The sequence below is a fragment of the Alexandromys fortis genome, unplaced genomic scaffold (genome assembly GCF_014885135.2).
Source record: "Alexandromys fortis isolate MF-2015 unplaced genomic scaffold, M_Fortis_MF-2015_v1.1 scaffold_1, whole genome shotgun sequence".
NCBI lineage: Eukaryota > Metazoa > Chordata > Mammalia > Rodentia > Cricetidae > Alexandromys > Alexandromys fortis.
The window spans coordinates 27999198-28014818 of NW_026067927.1; the positions used below are offsets into that span (position 1 = coordinate 27999198).

The 15621-nt window shown below is 45.4% G+C and overlaps 1 protein-coding gene across 1 annotated transcript in view; it reads left to right on the forward strand.

Annotated features, from left to right (window-relative positions):
• The first annotated feature begins 218 nt into the window (after window positions 1–218).
• The window catches only part of Cap2 (cyclase associated actin cytoskeleton regulatory protein 2), a 133555-nt gene continuing 118152 nt past the window's right edge, over window positions 219–15621 (forward strand). Inside the window, exon 1 of the mRNA XM_050144425.1 lies at window positions 219–386. The gene's annotated coding sequence lies outside the window, so the exon portion shown is untranslated. The remainder of the gene's footprint in view (window positions 387–15621) is intronic.

Here is a 15621-nt window from a genome sequence, read left to right on the forward strand (position 1 = left end):
ATCATTGTGTATCACCCCCCAGCCAGTAGCCACTAGACCTTTCCAGACCTCTTTGCAAACCTGGAGGAGACGAAGGAATTTCCTGCTTGTCCTGGTCATCGCCTCTGCCCTCCCATATCTCTTCTCCCACAGCCCATCTGCGCCTCTTCTCTGCTCCCTTCGTTGCCTCCCCCGCCCTCAGCTGGGCGCTCCCGGCCCCTCCCGCGCGCGTCTGTATTTGGAGCTGCCGGAAGCCGCGGGCGACTCTCCCCGCGAGCAGCGTGACCGGCTCGGGCTCCCGTGCAAGGGGGGGAGGCTGAGGTAGCGCAGGGCCTGCGGGACGAGGGCGCGCGAGTGACCGAAGCCAGCTTTGCATCACCGAAGCCGGAACCTGGGCTCCACAGCAGGTCAGGCTGGAACGCGCGGGGAACCTGGGGAAATTGGGAGGGGGGTGGTGGGCTTGCCTAGGCTCCGGGCGGGCGCTCGCAAGTTGCGCGCTCGGGGGGGGGGGGNGGGGGGGGGGGGGGGGGGGGGGGGGGGGGGGGGGGGGGGGGGGGGGGGGGGGGAGATGGCCCGGACGCCGGGAAGAAAGGCGACGCGGGCTCAGGGATCTGAGGCCACCCAGATGTGAGGACTGGGGATACGAGGACCTGGGATTCCGGGACCGGTGCCTGGGCGGTCCTCATCTGGGTCAGTGCAACCCAACGCTCTAGCTGCTCCCCTGGCGCTGAGGGCCGCGAGTTCCCGGCTGGAGGGTCACCCGTAGCCTGCCGGTCGACAGCCACCTCACCCTGAGGTGGTCTAACTTCGAGGGGTCTCCACTGCCCTGCTCTGAACCTCTCACGGGTTCCTGGGTGGGTTTCATTGAGATGGCTCTTGCCAGTACCACCTCTATTCGAAAGTGCTGGAAGGAAAGAAACCTGGCTTCTCTGCGGAACCTGACTTGAGGCCATGAGTCACTTCTAAAAAATGCAAACGCAACCAAGGCTTTGAAGGGACCGCTCTGAAAATGGTACCCTGCAGCTGCTCGCTGACTGCCCCATAGGGGCTTTTTTTGTGACATCAGCAATCTTGTCGTCACTTAGGCTGATGGTCGGCTATGCACATGAGAATTTTTATTCTCATCAGCACCACAAAGAGGGTGTGCGTTGGCAATATCGGAATCCATGCGTTCTTTGAGTGAGTCTGTGTTTTTTAGGATGTTCAGGAAGTGTTATTTAGAATTAGGTCCAAAAAGGCCAAGTGGTGGCGAATATTGAGCAGGCAAGATAAGGGGGCTTTTGCCTGTGTAGTCAGCAGAATTCAGAAGCCCAGAAAACTTGGGATAAAACTTAGTTTATCAGAATGGCTGGCAAGCACTGGCATTTACTGCCCATGTCAATTTCATTTGTTTGTTTGGCTGGTTGGCTTGTGGGTGGACTGAGCCTCACTCTGAAACTCCAGCCGACCTCAGACTCTTACCAATAATCCTCCTACTTCATTCAGTCTCTTCAGTGTTGAGATTACAGGTACGCATCAACACCTTTGCTTTCTGTGAGGCAGAAGCTCACGCTGTACCTAGGCTGGCCAGGAACTCCCCATTTGTCCAGGCTGACCTCAAAGTCACAATCCCCCTGCTCCAGTCTTCTGAGTGCTGGATTCCTGATGTGCGCTTCCACACCTGGCTAGATAGATAATTTTAATTTCGGAGATTTGCCTCAGAAGTCTTGCTGACGTAGCTGGGACCACTTGGTGTAAGGGGCAGTGGTGCTACCATCTTTGGAGTGGTTTCCGTGTGCTGGGGTTTGATTAGAACGCAGGCCTGCAGAGGGCCGGGAGGGGCTCTGTAGCTCTGTGAGCTCGGCATGGTTATGGACTGAGAGCGTGTTAGAGAGCGCATGGCTCTGCACTGAGATCTCCAAAAGCTGGCAGAAATAATTAAATCAGTAGCTTGAAGCTAGGACAAGACTGCGCTTTTTTTTCCCCCAATAGAAGACTTATTTCTCCATGAATCCTCAAATCTGAAAATCCTTAATAAAATTAGGGTCAAGTGATGGCACAGGATGAAGAGACTGTGAGAAACTGTGACAATTGCCAACCAGTCTCACAAGCAGGGAGTGAGGTTTTCTCCACTTGTCACTGAGAAGGACGTTGTTTGGCTTGTTGATAGGACAAGGTGTGGGGTTTGCTATACTTCCTGGCTGAAGATCTGGGAAATCGGAGGCTTTGCAACCCGTGTCGTCTGTTGAGTAACTCCTCAGATGTAAGTCAGAAGTGATCCAGGAGGGGTGGGGTGGGAAAGATAGCTCAGCAGTTAAGAGCACTGGCTACTCTCCCACAGGACCTGGATTCGGTTCCCAGCACCCTGGCAGCTCATAACCCTCTTCAGGCTTCTGCAGGCACCAGGCACACACATGGTACACAGCCAGATGTATGGACAAAACACTTTCATAAGCATGAAATAAATTTTTTAAAAAAGCAGCCAAGGAGACTATGGCATGGAACAGTACTACCAAGTTTCATTGTATTGACAGATATTGAAGTTTACAGTTTAGTTTTCACCAGTAACAATTATTCCTGCTAACACACACATGCGTATGCACACACACACAATTCTTCATTTATAGGGATGAAGGACATGGGAGGGAATAAGCAGATTTTTTTTCTCCTGACAGTAGACAGCTTCTTCCCACCTTGGGTTAGAATCTGATAGCCTAAGTCTCCAACTGCTTGAATTATGCCGAGAAATTAAATACTCACAAGAACATTAGCTTCTTTTAGACATGATGTTTTATTTTGCTTTGTGTATCTCCTAACACATATCTTTATTATGAAGATAATTCTTAATTTCACTCTTAATTCATCGATTATATATTATACACCAGAAAATGCCAAGTCTATGTAAGTTATAACTATTCTACTTAAAGTAGTCATGAACGTATTGCCAAGTTTACAAGTAGGACTTGGAAACAAGAGAGTTATGAAAAATAACTCTCAAAACGTAAATATTGCCCTGCAGTGGTGGCACACACCTTTAATCCCAGCACTCATGAGGCAGAGGCAGGCGGATCTCTGTGAGTTCGAAGCCAGCCTGGTCTACAAGAACTTGTTCTGGGACAGGCTCCAAAGCTACAGAGAAGCCCTGTCTTGAAAAACAAAAACAAAACAAAAGCAAAAATAAAACCATAAATATATATCTTTAAGATCGAAATACATATCGGATTAGGGATTTAGTTATAAAAAGCCTTTCTAATTTACTAATAAAAAGGCCTATTGTAAAATAGGCCAAAGAAGATGATAAATGACCATTAAAGCCATAAAAATATGCCCAACATCATTATCCACCAGGTAATTGCAAGTCAAAACCACAATGAGATTTCATGTTATACTCACTACTGTGGCTGTAATTTAAAAAAAAAAATCAGATAATCCCAAGTGTTGGTGAAAGCGTGAAGAAATTGCTGATGGAAATATAAAATGATGTTTAATTTGAAAATTGTGGTCCATTAAGTTAAACAGAGTTGCTGTATGACCTCACAATTCCACTATAATAAGTCTATATTAAAGAGAAATGTAAGCACAGCCATGAAAAAGAAACATATACATAGAATTAGCAGTATAGCTCAGTGGAAGACCATTTGTGTATAATGAGCAAGGCCTTCAGTTCAAATCCCAGCGCTGCACATAAAAATAAATTTTAAAAGGAACAACAAAACTACACACAGGTTCATAGATGCACCCATGGTAACAGCTAAGAGGCGGAAACACACACACAAAAAAATGCCCATCTGCTGATAAGTGGACAGGAAAATATGATCTATCTGTACAATGAGATATTATTAAAAGGAAGGCAGGGCTGGGGAAATGGTTTGGGACTCAGCCCTGAAAACCCAAGTTTGAGCCCCCAGCCCTCACATAAAAGCTTGCTGCAGTGGCTTGTGCCTGTAATCCCAGCACTCGGGAAGCAGAGTCCAGGAAAGACTGAGGAAGGCATCTGACCTTGACCTCTGGCTTCCGCACACCTTAGCGTGTGTGTGTGTGTGTGTGTGTGTGTGTGTGTGTGTGCGCGCGCGCGCGCGCGCGCGCGCGCACACAGAAAGAGGTGCACTACTGTATGAAACATGCTACTTGTGTGAACCTCGGTAGCATCCTGCTAAGTGAAAGAAGCCAGGCCTAAAAGACCACATATTGCATGAATCCATTCCTAGAAAAATGTTTCTAAGAAATCTTTACCAACGAATCAGTTCTCGGTTAGGATGGAAGAGGTGAAAAAGGTATGAGGGTTTTTTTTCTTTGTTTTAATTTTATTTTTATTAGTTTTTTAAGGCTAGGTTTCTCTGTGTAGCCTTGGCTGTGTTGGCACTCACTCTGTAGACCAGGCAGGCCTTGAACTCAGAGATCCACCTGACTCTGTTTCCCAAATGTTGGGATTAAATATGTGTGCCATCACCACCCTACTTCTTTATTACTTTTAAATACAATAATTTTATTATTTTTTTAAATACAATAATTTTATTATTTTTTTAGAATTTTTTACATGCATGCCATGTATTTTATCACACTCATCTCCCACTCCCGCCCCTAACTCCTCCCGTATCTACCCCACCCTCTACCCTTTCCTAACTTTGTGTCTTTTTTTTTTTAATAGTCTACTGAGTCCAAGTTGTGCTGTCCTTGTACCCACGGTGTAGGTCTATCCACTGCAGCATTGTCACCCAACCATGGCCCATATCCTTAAAGAAAACTTACCCTCCCTCCCCTAGAAGCCATTCACTGTCAATGACTCCTCAGTTAGGCACAGGGGCTGTTAAGTGCCCGGCCCCCACCATGCTAGAACAAAGACTGTCTCGATCATCATGGCTGCTGGGAGATCATGAGTACAGTGGTCCTGTCCTGCCCAGAGGCTCTGTTCACAGCAACCGCCCCATGTTTGCTCCTCACAATCTTTCCCCCCTTTGCTCCGTGGCCCCTGAGCCCTTTCTGAGCTGATGGAAAGGTTCTGAAATCAGTGACAGTTTCACAAATCCGTGAATTTTATAAAAATAATTGAACTGGACACTTTTAAGTATGTGTGTGTGTTGAATGCTATATAAACCTCAAACAGGCTGCTAAAGAGAATAGAGGCCTTTGGTGAGTGGACCAGGCTGCCGCCTGGCTTGTCCAGCTCTTTGCCTTCCCTTCCTGTGCTGCTCCCCAGCTCCTCCCAACCTTGAATGTTGTGTTAAACATCCTGATTTAAGTGTGAAGCAATTTTATAGCGTGTGTATGAGATCCTAAACGACCATCATCTAGATCTTAGTAGATTTTCCATCTACTTGAAAGGTATATATAATCTCACCTTTTTTCCTCTATCACATTTTGCTTGTTCATTTGGTTTCTTCCATTTTTTCCTTGTTTGTTCGTTTTTGAGATCGCATCTCAGATAACCTAGGGTGGCCTTGCACTTCCTATAGAGTTGAGATTGGCCTTGAACTTGTGATCCTCCTGCCTCTGCCTCCCAAGTACTGGGTTTGCAGGTGTGTGCCACCATGCCCTGATAAATCTCATTATCTGAAAACTCACCATTACGTTTTTAAGAATAGCCTGCATTGCCCCATGAAAGTCATTGTTATGATCTTTGAGAAATATTCTCTAATCTCTATGGTCCTTGTCCAGCTGACAGGCATGTAAGTTGTTTGCCATGGTTTCCCTTTACCAAGAATGATGTTCTGAAGATCTTTCCTATGTGTCTTAAGAGTTACTGTGAATTCCTCCCCGCCGTGTGTGTGTGTGTGTGTGTGTGTGTGTGTGTGTGTGTGTGTGCGCGCGCGAGCGCGCGCGTGCGCAAGGGTACATGTTCACTTGAGTATGAAAATATGGAAGACAAAGAACAACCTCGGATATTGTGTCCCTTAAGCACTATTTGTCTCGTGTTTGAGATGGGGTCTCTCACTGGCCTGGAACTTACCTGCTAGGCTAGGCTGGCTGGGCAGGGAGCCTCAGGGACCCATCTGTCCCTACCTGCCTCGCCAACTCAGAGATTACAAGCACCCCGTACCATCTCTGGGCTTTTTGACATAGGTCCTGGACACACTTGGGTTTGGGGTCTCATGCTTGCGGGGTAAGCACTTTATCCGTTAAACTGTCTCCCCTTCCCTGGGCTAGGAAGTCTAGTGGCGTAGCCACGGACAATGTAAGCCTAGCTTCTTCATTCCTCCAACCCAAGATAACATGACAAGACCCAAGTTCCTGACTTTCAATCTATTTAGATTCTAGTTGTGATGCTGTTTTCGGATAAAGTTCCCAAGTGGTCGTGGAGGAGATGGCTCCGTGCATCAAGTGCATCAAATAAGTGTGATCCCATAAGACTGGCTTTTTGTTATGTGAGTTTTATGTCTAAGGAAGTCTTACTTTGTGTTTGTCATTATAACTCATTTTCTTGCTTGGGAAAAAGCATGGTTTCTTTCACTAAGAAATTATTTGACAAGTTTTTTTCCCTTTTCAATATTGCATAGGAACTGTGGAACCCCGAAAGGGAGTCCTTTGTTATCATGAATAGGTGTCCATGTTCATCTCGCCTAGCTAGTAACTAGACATCTGTCTAACAGACCTGGCTGCTTGCTGACTTCTCAAGCAAGTAGAGAAGGAGAGCAAGGACTTAGTTTTTAAGATTCCATCTGTGCCTGATGGCTGGATAAGTCAGGGAAACACTGAGGTTCCTGTTGGCCTCCGGCTGCTCCAATTAAAGTCCACGCCATAATCAAACAGTGGGACTTTCAAGATCTCTGTTAATTTGGAGAGAAAATAACCCCTGTTACTTTGTGTCATAACATGTGGAAATCCAGAGAACTCTTGGATTCGCTGGACATTTGTCTGTTGTTTTGAGTGACAGCTGTCACAGGGCCAAGAATGAGTACCACTGAACAGAAGCATCATCTAAACCATGAGTGCACATCTCAAAGGATCTATACTTGGGATGGCATCCCGATTTCCTGTCTTGTTCTCTGGTTTCTATTCACAGCAGACTCTCTGGTTCTATTAATTAATTAACTAATTTATTTATGTATTATTTTTGGTTTTTCTAGACAGAGTTTCTCAGTGTAGCTTTGGAGCCTGTCCTGGAACTTGCTCTGTAGACCAGGCTGGCTTTGAATTCACAGAGATCCACCTGCCTCTGCCTCCCAAGAGGTGCTGGGATTAAAGGCGTGCACTACCATTGCCCAGCGACTCTCTGGTTCTTATGAGATATATTTATTTGTTTGTTTGTTTGTTTTTGCCCTCTAGCAACAAGAACCAGTCAAACAGGGCCATACCAAGAAAACCGCTGTAGTATTTACCTGTCTCGTTACTGTAACAAAAGACCCAAATAATACAACTTAAGAAAGGTTTATTTAGATCACAATTTAAGAGTACAACCTATCATGTTGGGGTTGGCATGTTGGGAGAAACAGGATGGTCACATTGACCAGGGTTGGGAGGAACAGGATGGTCACATTGACCAGGGAGAGATTGATATTGGTGTTCAGCTCTGTTATTCAGTCTGAGACCTCAGCCTTGTCGGCGGTGCCAGCCACACTTAGGGTGAGTCTATTTCCTCGCTTAACCCAATCTGGAAACTCCCTCACAGACACAGAGATTTGTCTCCTAGGGGACTTCCTTCAAAAACGATGAAGGCAGAGTGGCCCATCAGTGGATAAAGGCGTTTGCCACCAAGTGTGATGAGTTTGATACTTGGAATCCACATGATGAGGGAGAACCAACTCCTGCCCATTGTTGCGTTCCACAAGTATGATGTGGCTCCCAACCTAATCAATCGATGTGGGAAAATGAAACTACTTTAAGTAATACTGATGCCAGAGTACAGTCTAGCCAAACTGTACACTGAGGTCAAAGGGTGTGCTTGAGAAGAATAGAACTGCCATATTGAACACTTCTAAGCTTATGAAATAACCAGAAATACCTTCCGTGTGGTTCATAGGACATGGTTTATAATGCAAGAATGAATTTCTTTAGTGATGTTAAATTTGCATCTTCCATAGAAAGGGGAGGTCACTGGAACGCCCATGGGAAAAAGCGCTGCAGATTTATTTGGTTTTTTTTTGCATGTCTATAATTAATAATTATGTGTTCTACTCTTTTATTTCACAAGTTAGCTTCTTTTTCCACAGAGAGATAAAATAACCTAATAAAAATCGGTGAGTGGCTAAAATAACCAAGATGGATGCATAGTTATGGTTCTCGCTAGATTTACAAGCCTCTACTTCCCCTGACACTGATGATTCAAATATTTTTGATGCTTTACCACAGTGCCATGCTTCTCGTGTCTCCTGTGGAGGTTTTGAGTGACATTTCTGTGACAGCATTTTTCATCCATCCCCATCTCTTTATTTAAGCATTACAGTGATGTAAAACAAAACAAAATTGCTGCTTCCCCGCCTTAATAGTAGGTGTACTTATCCACGTTCATGAAATAATAAAACTGATCAAAAAAGGTGGATTTCTAATAAAATGCTTCTAACTTCTGTTTAGACAAATAATTATTTGTCAAAATTTGTAGTGCTTGTGTTCTGTGGGTTTTTTTTTAAGAAGTTGGGTTATAGGAATGTTAATAGCAACAATGATGGCAAAAGAGTTCTTTTTGTAAATTTTAGCTTCATAGCTCTTTTTCTTTTCATGTGTATGGGTATCTGCATGCGTGTCCATGTCGTCTGTATGTGTATGGTTATCTGCCGGCATGCATCTGCACACCACCTGCATGCAGTGTCCAAAGAGGTCAGAAGAGAGCATCAGATCCTCTGAGGTTGGCATTACCAGTGTTTGTGAGCTGCTATGTGAATGCCAGGAACCGAACCCAGGTCCTCTGGAAAAACACGTTCTGAACCACTGAACCATCACTCCATCCCTTCACACCACTATTTTTTATACAAAAAAAAAAAAAAAAGGAATGGTGGGGGTAACCAAAGATATTAAAGCAGAACATAAAAAAAATCAAAACAGTCTCCTGCAAGACAAATGGAACTGAAACATAACTTCAAAAAGAAAATGAAATATTGCAAAGTCACAGATGAAAGTTGTGACTGCTGAGGAGGAGCCTGGTATTGTTCTTTAATGATGGTTTCATCGGGTGTGTTTCCGTGACAACACCCTTCACTGAACTGAACCCGTGTACTGATTAACCCCTGGTGCTGCTGGTTTAGCGGGAACATTACTAACAGTCTTGGTGTTTATTGCGCCTCTTAAAGAGGGTTCATCCTAGCCTGTCACAGTTCCTTCCTACCCTGCTTTCTATCTTGGCAATTATTTTTTCATTTGTTCATCTTTATTTTTTTTCCTCTTTGGAGGGACATGTGTGTGTGTGTGTGTGTGTGTGTGTGTGTGTGTGTGTGTGTGTGTGAGATCATTGTTTGGATCTATAAATGTAAGTCTTCCATTCTAAATTTGTGAAATATTTAGTTATGGTCTCTCTTTTTCTTTTCCTTTTCTTCCTTTTCTCTTTTCTTACCTTTCCTGTTTGAGACTCTGCTGTCCAGCCTTCTTAGGAAACCAGTATGTAACCCATGGTAGCCTCAAAATAATGGTTTCCTTCTGTGCCAGCTTGCTTTCCAAGTTCTGTAATTGGAGGTGTGAACCACCATGCCTGGATGTTATTTTTTCATTAAATAGAATTTCTACCTCAGTCTCTTTCTCCTCTCAGGGGCTCCAGGGATGCTAATATGAGATGCTGGCGCGGCCCTTATAGGCCTCTCAGACTCCATTTTTTTCTTGAGTGTTTTTTTCTTTGTATTCTTCAGATTAAATCTTGTATCAAGTTGGAGGCACCTTCCTCAGCCGTCTCCCTTCTGTCGTCAAGCCTGCCCAGTGTACTTTTTGGTCTTTTGTTATTGTAGTTTATTCAGTTCTATAATTTTCTTACAGTTTCTATGACTCCATTAAAAACTCCTGTTTTCTAGCTGTTTCTGGGCTGTTAGCTTCATCTCAGGCACAGTTCAGACAGCTGCTACAAATGTCTCTGGAAATTCCAACATCTGTGTCCCCTTGTGGTTGACATTTGCCAGTCGAGTTTTCTCAGGGTTGAGTGTGTTTCTTCTAGTCCCTTGCATGCCAAACCATTTTGATTTGAAACTTGAACATTTTAGGTTTTGCTTTGTGAGACCCTGGGTCCCTTGGGAAATGTTTTTGGCTGTTGTCATTTGGCTTATTGGTTTTGCTTGACTTTGCCAGCCAGTTGGCTCTGTGTTGCATGCAATGGAAGGTGGGTCTGGCATCACCTCTGCTTTCAAAGCCCCTGTTTCCCATGTGTGCACTATTTAAGGATTGGTATTTTTACTCCAGCAGAGGTTTGTAATAGTTCAGTTCTCAAGGATTTGGGGTTTGCCCCCCCATATTCACAACTCAAGGGTGAGTCGGGGTGTTCCCCTCAGCTCTCTACTCTCTGTGGTTCTCCCCTACACTCTCCTGTTCTTCTGCCAGGAATATTGGATTTCTCTTGGAATTTTTAGCTTTTCATCCTGCTGCAGTATAGTTTCCCAAGTCTGGGTTATTCTCAGGACAAAGCCGTGAGATGAAAAATAACAGCCAGCACAGAAGACAGCTCAGAATGCATTCCCACGCGGTGTTCTCAAGCCAGTGAATGGTGACGAAGAGCTGAGTTCATTCATTGGAAATAGGGAAACTGAGACTCAAGTTAGTCATCCATCAGATTCCCGCAGATATGTGGGTTGCCACTGAAGGGGCTGTGTCTCAAGGTTCTCTGATTCTCATAATGTGTTTTCCCACTAGATCACATGACAAGCCCTAGCTGTCTATAGTCGCAGGTCCCAGTTCAAAGAATGATTTACTCTAAAAAGCGAATGGTAGTTGGTTTGGTGGAGGGGGGGGGGCGCTGAACCTGTCCCAAGGAGGGAACGTGAACTGGTGAGCTAATCGCTGTATGTACTTTGTCTTTCTGTGCTCTGCTCCGGATTGGTGGAGAAAACATGATGTCAGTACCCTAAGGGAGATGTAGGACCCTGGAAGACTGCAAGGTATTGGGTTAGTGGAAGGAAGTCCATGGTCATTTGGACTTCCTGCTTCAGACCTGTGGTAGAATGATGCTTTGTGACAAGAATGAGCCCATAGATACCAAAAAGAAAAGAAACGGGAAGGGACCAAGCCCAGCATCCCTTTAACTTCCTTCCACTCAGCCCCACCTCTTCAAGTGTCTACCTTCCATTAGTACCATAGGCTGGGGAACCAAGCCTGTGACATGATTTTCTATATGCCATTGAGGACCCAAACTAAGTGGTGGCTGCTGTGTAGTGATACTTTGTTTTTAATCTAACAAATAAAACTTGCCTGAAGGTCAAAGTGCAGAGATGAGCCACTAGTTAGCCACATAGGCCAGGCAGTGGTGGCAAACACCTTTAATCCGTCCCAGCACTCTGGAGACAGAGGCAGACAGACCTCAGTGAGTTCAAGGTCACCCTGGGCTACACAAGACTGAATCTGTCTAAAAGAGAAGCAAAAACTCACACAAAGGTGATCCCAGCACTTGGGATTCCATGCTTTTAATCCCAGGGAGGTGGAGACAGGAGTGAGATGCCTGGGCAGAGAAAGGGATAGAAGGCAGGAGGGAACAGGAATTCAGATGCAGTCCGAGGATTCAGTCTGAGCATGCAATCTGCGGATTCATAGAGACAGGGTCGCCCCTTCAGTCTGAGCATTGGTAGAGGTAAGAACTCTAGTGGCTGGCTGCTCTGCTTCTCTGATCCTTCAGCATTAACCCCTATACCTGACTCCAGGTTTTTATTATTAAGAGCAATTAGAATTTGTGCTACACTGAAGTTTGTTGTTTGTTGAAAAGCAAGATCCAGGAGAGGAAGTGAAAAATACAAAGGTGGGCTCCGTGGTGACATGAACGTCATCTCTTGGTGAGCCTGCCTGACTTCCTCCCCCTAAGACTGCTCACTACGGAAGATATCTTCAGACTCGTGTTTCTAGATATGACCTAGCAGTGAGTGGAGTCTGGGAACAACAAAAATACAGCTAATGTTTTTGTTGGCCCAGCAGGCATGATTGAGTAAATACAATGATGGTGGGGGAATCAATTAACAATGGATCACAGAATGACTTCCCTCAGTGACTGGTAGGAAAGTCACTGATGGACTCGTGCCTAAGAAAATTCAGCTAAGACAGAAGTGGTTTGGTAATTGCACAGATGTTTCTAAATTCTTGCGTACCCATAGAGAAGTTTGTCCACTGTGACTTTATCTTTGCAGAGGACCGTTTTGTAAGTCAGTCAGTCACCCAAGCGTCATCAGGAAGAGGGTTTGAAAGTCTGCAACGTCCTCCCACTTCCAGTCTATCTCTGGTTTACTCTTAGGCTCATGCACACAGAATCCTATGGATGTGAATAAGCTTCAAGGAATCACTTGGGTCTGAGGAGGTGACTTGGCCTGTAAAGTCGTTGCCGTTCCAGTGTGAGACCCAAGTTCAGTCTTCAGAACCCATGGAGTAAATCTGGACCAGGTGGTGTGTGTTTGTAATCGACCCCAGTGTTGGGAGGTGGAGACAGGAGTATCCCTGAGAATTGCTGGTCAGTCCACTCCATGAGCTCTAGGCCAAGTTAGAGACCCTGTCAGAGATATGTAATGTAGAGGTTAAGCAGGTAGCTCAGTGAGCCAGAATGCTTGCTAAGCAAGTTTGATGACTTTGGTTCAAATCCCTAGCTCTCAGATTAAGAGATGAGCGTGGCCATGCAAACCTATAACCTCAGCACTGTGGAGGTAAAAACAGGGTGGGTGGGGACTGCTGCCCCTTGCTGACTGCCAGCCTAGCACCGTGTCACAAGGGAATAAGATGGAGAAGGATAGAGCAGGGCACCTGGTCACTTCCTCTCTCTTCTTAAACTGCATGGGCACACAACCACACACCCGCAACACACGCAAAAATAAAGTCTGCATCTCCTGAGGAATGACACCTGAGGTTAACCCTAGCCCCTGTGTTCGCATGCACACATATGCACACATGGTCATACTGAAAGAGAGAGAGAGAGAGAGAGAGAGAGTCACCAGAGAATCTGCACCACAGTTGCTTCTCCATTTTTTACCTAGGAATGGGACCTTTGAACTGGCTGTCAGGAAGCCCTAAAGACCTCACTCTCTTTTATTGACATGGAAGCAATATTGAAGTATATATATTGAAATCCATAATAATAATAATAATAATAATAATAATAATAATAATAATAATAAAAGAGCTATGGAGGAAGCAGGGCTTGCCTTTGGTGAGAGCAAGCACATACTTTTGATCCTGGAAGCCACTGTGGTCCCAAACAGGAAAGACTAATCTAGCACCCACTCTTAAATGGAAATTTCTCCTGTGAAAATCTGGCTTCCAGCTCAATCTGGGGCCGTGCCAGCGAGTAGGCAGTAAGGGAAAAGGCAGCGAGTGGAAGCCAATTCATTAGTCAATCAAAAATATTTATAGACCTCTCTAGGTGTATGGCACCACGCTGGACTCAGTGGGAGGAGGATGGAGGGAAAGTGAGATCGGCCGCAGCTCACGCAGAGCATCCTTTGGACCCTTTGGGAGACAGGGTGGGCATGTGCTGAGGGAAGAGACAGCACAGGGAGCACTGTCATTGGACAAGATGTCTTACAGCTGTGAGGAAGGATATAACCCGGACAAAGCAGCCAGTACTCTTACACTGTTTGTGTGCTGCCGTGGGGTGCCAGTGTTCAGAGCAGCTGCGAGAGCTGTTCTTACGCTGGTGGGAGTGAGTGAGGGGAAGGCTCAGCAGGCCCTGCTCCACTGAGTGGGAAAAGATTGGTGTGAACTCAGGGGATGGGTGATGCTTTTCCAAAAGTGTTCTACAGAGATTGCTTGAATTCTTTGTGAGGTGTACATGCGTGCGTGTGTGTGCATGCGTGTGTGTGTGTGTGTGTGTGTTCCTGTGTGCAGATACACATGTGTGCAGGTGTGTTTGGAGGCCAGAGGATAACCTCTAGTGGCATTCGTTCCTCAGATTTCACCCATTATATTATTGAGACAAATTCTCTCATTGGTCTGTAACTTCTCACGTAGGGTCGTCTAACCAAAGCGCCCCAGCTATCAGCATGGCTCCACCTCTCTAGAGCTGGAATTACAAGTGTATGCCACTACACCTTTTTTTTGTGTGTGTGTGTGTAGGTTCTGGGGACCTAACTCAGCTCCTCTTGTTTGCTAGGCATGTGCTTTACCTCCTCAGCCATCTCTCCAGTCCCTGTGAAAGTCATTGTAAAAAAAATATGTGATTAAAAATCTAATTACAATGATGGGCAGTGATGGTGCACACCTTTCACGCAGGAGGCAGAGGCAGGTGACTCTCTGTGCGTTTGAGGCCAGCCTGGTCTATGGAGTGAGTTCCAGGACAGCAAAGCTATATAGAGAAACCCTACCTTGAAAAAAAAAAAAAAAAACAAAGAAAACCAATCTGATTTCCTTTCATGCCTTTCATTTTATGGTAATCAACAGAGATCGATAGAGAAATTCTTGGTTAGAAATATTGGAAGAAGCAGTTGCTGCTCTTTTAGAGGACTGGGGTTCGTTCCCAGCACCCACATGGCAGCTCACAATTGTCTGTGATTTCGCTTGGGGGAGATCTGACAACCTCAGCTGACCTATGTGGGCACTGGATACACATGTAGTGCACATACATACCTGCAAGCAAAGGGTCATATGTCTAAAATAAAATAAATAAGCCTAGAGCTTTTTTTAAATGTTGAAGTCATCTACAGCCATACCACTCTGAAGATGTCTCTGACCTTGTCCACTCTCTGAGCTAAACAGAACCAGGCCTTGTTAGAACTTGGATGGAAGAAATATTGGAAGAATAAGTAAAGGAACAAGAAGGAATGAAATATTTTTTAAAAATCTTTTCCACTGGCCAGATTTTCCCCGGTGACCCCTTTACATCCAAATGGACCTCTTGCCACTGGGACGAGGACTGTCTTTGATATCTTGGCCAGCCTGTCTCTCAGTCTTCCTAGGACTCTTTCTGGGAGTGACATAGCAAAGCAAAGTTAAGCACTTTCCCCAGAGCTCCTTTTTAGTTTTTTTTCTCATTGCTGTATGACAAACCAACAGGAATCACTTACAGGAGGAAGGGTTTCTTTGGCTCGTGGTGTGAGAGAATATGGTTTGCCGCAATGGGGGTGGCTCGGCTGCAGGAGTGTGAGGCTGCTCACTCAACACCTGAGCGGGCCAGGAAGCAGGGACCTCTGGCTCTCAGAACACGTCCCTCCTTTTCATTGAGTCTGGGACTCAGCCTGTTGCACCACCCACATCAGGGTGAGTCATCTCTGCTCAGTTAAGCCTCTCCGGAAACTCCCTCATGGACTTGTCTAGAACTGTGTCTCCTGGGTGATTCTAAATCCATTGAATCCACAGTAAAGGTTAACCATTACAGTCCTCACAGTAAAGGTTAACCATTGTAGTCCCCCCGGCTAACAAGAGCTAGAGGATGGGGGGCATGACTCCAAACTCCAGCTGAACGTGAGCACAAACATGGAGACTCTGTGAAATTCTCAAAAGTGCATGGGACTCTCCTTTCATGGGAGTCTGTTATGGAAAGAGCGCAGACATTCATTCCTTTTGCGTGTTGTATGCAGACTGCACTGTGGACAGAGAACCCAACCATATCAGGGGCAAACGTCCCGGCACATC